This window comes from Sardina pilchardus, chromosome 18, assembly GCF_963854185.1.
Source record: "Sardina pilchardus chromosome 18, fSarPil1.1, whole genome shotgun sequence".
Lineage (NCBI taxonomy): Eukaryota > Metazoa > Chordata > Actinopteri > Clupeiformes > Clupeidae > Sardina > Sardina pilchardus.
The window spans coordinates 11,760,487-11,765,232 of NC_085011.1; the positions used below are offsets into that span (position 1 = coordinate 11,760,487).

Consider the following 4,746-nt stretch of genomic DNA (forward strand, 5'->3'; position numbering starts at 1 on the left):
AAATAGCAAAGACCAGATAAATAGTGATAAACGTTGCCTAGTTGGAGCCAGCTAGCTCTGAAAACGCCTACGAGGCGAACTTCGTTTATCCAATTTCTTACAGCAGTTAAATATTAGTCTGAGGAAACAACTTGAAATAAAGCAGTAAGAGAAAGCTGAAAGCTTCATTTTGGTGAAATAAGCCTGTTTAGGGCACAATGAATAACATCTTACCTTACTTAAGCCAGCGATCCCTACATGTTGCAGCAACTCTTTGAATCACTGTTAGATTTGACGTCTGACCTCCAGATTCAGGCATACAATGTATTTCGACCGTGCATGAGGCAAGACTATGCTATTTATTTTCTTTTTTATCAATAAGTATGTTGTTTCAATAGACTCTGGGACAGTAAAAGAAAATAGTTTTAATTGAACACATGTTATTTAAAAAATATATTATTATCATAAAGTTAGGCTATTATTATATAAAGTTATTATTATTACAAAAGCTACATGGAGGTCACCATTAGTTTGACCTCAAACTTTTCCGTTAAATAATAACTTACCCTTATGCACAAAACCTGCCAGACAATAATCACATTTTTCCCACTGCCATCACTCAATCTATTGGTAGGTGCCTTATGTATATTGTGGTGCTCTATAGTATGCATCTTCTGACTGCATACTACTGTATGTCTAATTGTTCCAACAGCTAATGCCAGTCAAATTCCTTGTAGATATACTTGGTCAATACAAGCTCATTCTGATACTAAAACACACAAACTTGCTAGGTTTTCAAAAATATTTTTCAATAAAATATATTTCCATTTATTATAATCAAATTAAATAATCAAAGACAACAATTTCTGACTTGTGTAACAAACATTTACAAGACCATCAGAATCTAGGCCTATATGAAATGCAATATAAGCATGAGGGATGAGGATGAGAGATCTCCATGTACTCTTTTCGGGTGTCACATTGTTGTCCTCCACCAAGTCCATCCCTTCATGGTCCTTTACATGGCCTGATTAGATGACATGGAGTTGATCAGCTGTCTGCGGTGTCCTCCCCTCAGACCAATTGTACCTTTGTTCTCGTCCTGCATGTAAAATAATGAAACTCTTGTCATTAAATGGGTAGATGTACATAAAAATACCACTATTTCTACCACTGTAGTAAGGACTGCTCTTCTAAAAAATCTGAAATGTGCACAGGTTGTCATTAAATGTGTATGCTTCTACACCACACTCGTTATCTGTCGCGCACTCTCTCACACACACCCACAAAACATGGGACACAAAGGGAGCAGACCGTGAATCTCCTCTTCTCAGCCTCAGACTTGGATAATACAAGGCAGTACCATTTAACACCACACACGCTACATCCTCCTAATAATTTTACTAATGACATCATAGCAAAGTGTACCTGAGAAACTGCAACTAAGTGCCTTAATTAACCAAAAATATAAACATAATAATGTTAATGGTAGAACACGATGAAGAAAGGAAGCTGTTGTTTATCTTGACTTAAATTGATCCAGCTGAGGAAAGCACTTGTTCTTTGGAAGGAATTTCAATTTGTCTGAATGCAATATTGACACCGATCACATACCCTGTCTGTGTATATTGTGCACACTGTGGTGGAGACTTGGGTCCATGTTGGGTCCATGTTGACTGGGCTGATTTGGTGATGAGGGGTGTCAGGCATCAGGGGAAAGGTGCTGAAGCAAGGAGCAGCAGCAGTAGCCTACAGGATCTTGAGGATGTTGAGGCGACGGGGCAGGGACCTTGAATCAGCAGACAGCTGTATCCTCTTACTTCACCAGCCACTGACTCTTCTCTACCTACATCTAAAATAACAAAAAAGACAAAGAGGAAGCATAATATTTACTATATTGCTTTGTTTTATAATACAGACATTCATCACCTTAAACCATGATTCAATAAAGCATGGCACACTCACTAGAGGGCTGACAGATTGACAGATTGAAGTATAGCCTACACAACCAGTAGAGCTGAAGTCTGTATTGACACCACTTAATAATTCGTGATTAGCACACCACCTACCAAGTTTGACAGATAGCTAGCAAACCATATCTTCAAACTATGCTGTGTATTTCAACAGATTTATTTGGACAATACTGTGCCTAGGCTACTGGTAAAGTTTATAACAACGTTGATAGAAAGACTAGCTAACTTGCAAACTGCAATTATCCGACCAGCTATTTCAGTCAAGCAGGAGGACATTCTTAAAATAGGCAAACAAGACGTTGTCTTATTTTGCTCGACAAGAAAGAAAATGCAAAACTAACAAGTTTATCAATGATTACAGATCGCTATGTTACCTGCTAAGCAGCTGTAGCACTATTAGTAAACACACACGACACAGCACTACGTACTGGCTGCTTATCTTAATAGCCACTTTAGTGCTTCAAAAACGCAAAAATGCAAGGAAATTAAGACCATAAATGATAACAGTAGGAGATGAAAAACCTTATTTACCAGAGTTGTTCCAACCGTTTTCCTTTTAGACAAGGTTAAGACGAACGATGTATGATGTATTCGCTGCTCCTCCAGAAGTGGCATCTCTCCGGGTAGTTAGAAACAAAATCCGTGCTGCAAATGTCTTAACGAGTCTTATCACTAAAAATGCTTATGACGTAAACGTTATAATGTTAACGTTATCAGAAAAGTGTCCAGTGAGAAAATGGGTCGCTGTATGGTGAAGATATTAAGACTTAATGCCAACGATACTCAAACACTGCCATCTGAAAGCATTAGAAAGCATTCTAGTCAAAAGTACTTTTGGTAGTAAAAATGGCGTCCATAAAACACGTGACCACCTCTGAACCAATCCTTGGCAGAACTGCTCTGAACATTCCAAACACAGTTGGCGATACCCTCTGTGGTGCTTGGGTGCCACCTAGTGGTGAACATCTTCCAGGCTGTAGGCCTAGGCAGCTTACAGTATGGTACATATATATTAAAAAAAAAAGCTACCTTAGTTTTTTCACATTTAAGTATTATTTCACAAATATATATATATAGATTTTTTTTTAATGCTGACTTAGTGGAATTACTGACCTAAACAAGCTATTTAACTAGGCTATAGTTAAGTATAAAACATTGTTTTAACCTGCTATACACTATACTATACAAAATGTACATTGACAGAGTTACATCAATTTGTCTGTAAATGTTTGAAAGGTGAGTTAAAATTGTAGAGCATTATTTTGGATTTGCCAATGTTAAATGTGCAAGAACTGTGCAAGACAAAAACAATGTGCAATGTTTCACAAACAGCATCTCATACTTACACTCATCCCACAGCTCATTTTGGGCTACTCTTCTTCATAGTCTGTCCCACAAATCATTGTGGTAAGCTGTGCCTGACCCAAGCAGCATACCAGCAAAATCTTAGTGGGAACAGAGCATGTCATGACTTATTATAGTGTGTGTAATGGTAATATGCTTGATGCAGTTAATTCCACTGAGCAGTAAAATGTCTTGAAGCTGGATCAGTGTGAGTCATCGGGCCGACGGGAGCCAGGGCAGGCTGGTTCTTGGCAAACCGCAGCCTCATTTCCAGACGGACTTTGTACATTTTCCCAGGAATTGGTACAAACACAGCAGGGGCATTTCCTGATTCTAAAAACTCAGTTGTGACTCAAGAGTACTAATGACAAAACAACAGACTTTCTGCTGACCCGAGATATGGCTACTCGTGTGAAAAGGGTGTGGCAGATTATGGGTTTCCAGGAACACATGGTGATAGACATTTTTGACCCAACTTAGAACAACTTTCTTAAGTAGGCTATTCCTCTGCCAACAGTCAGAAGGAAACCTTACCCCACCGTTTAGATTCGATGCTCATTGCTCTGAAACAAAGACAATGGCAGGCAGTGTTAGATGAAAGTGGGGAGTAAGAAGCAACATGTGTGGTTTTAAACAATAAAAATACTATTTTCTCCATATACAATGTGAGTCATTAAAAAGATATGTATTGACCCAAAGTCCCATCTTTCAGCCAAACTTACCTCATCTCTTTCTTTGTACTGCAAGTTAAAAGATACTCATACTCCTATCAGTTCTCACAGAACCGTCAGCTACACTGAGGAGTCTATGTCATTCTCCGACTCTGCTGGGACAGGGCTGGCATAAGCGCCTCTCTTCGGTGGTTCACTGGCACAGTGGGCATCACACATGGTCTGAAAGGCCACACACTGGCCCCATGCCAGCTGGGCACGGAGCACAGGACCCATCTGTGCACCACAACGTTGACTTCCTGCCAGTGAGTGAGCACAGGAGAGCATGCATGTCAATAGATCACTTGTCTGCCATTTTTGCCTGAAATGACTTTCTGTTCATTGGTTTTAAGAAATGCTTAATAAAAGAAAACCTTTTGGGCTCAACTAGTCAATGAGTGTCAAGCAATTTTACAAAAGCCTTTTTTTGCTGGAGCTCCGTAACCCATTTCATTAGTATTAGAAATGCATTATGACTGGAAATTTCAAATCTCCCTAATCCAACTGGACACCCCAAAACAACTGAACCCAACTGCACACCACAAAACTAACAGAGCTATCACTAGTGGCACTTCTGATATGCTGACTATGTAGAATATCAATAGTAGACATTTTTAAATCCTGTGCTTGGAGCAGAGGTAAATAGAAGCCTGTCCAGGAAGTCCAGGAAGTCCCTTGAAGCAGGATGAGAGCCCCAGTATTAGTTTAATATGGTACTGAACTCCATGTCTCTGAACTGG

At 39.4% G+C, this 4,746-nt stretch overlaps 1 long non-coding RNA gene across 1 annotated transcript; it reads right to left on the bottom strand.

The window, feature by feature from the left end:
• Positions 1 to 376: 376 nt before the first annotated feature.
• On the bottom strand, positions 377 to 2,848 carry LOC134063742 (uncharacterized). Its single transcript, XR_009936194.1, has 3 exons — positions 2,484 to 2,848; positions 1,594 to 1,831; positions 377 to 1,081 (listed from the first exon to the last, which is right to left on the bottom strand). It is a non-coding gene; the product is annotated as an uncharacterized LOC134063742 (long non-coding RNA).
• Positions 2,849 to 4,746: the final 1,898 nt, after the last annotated feature.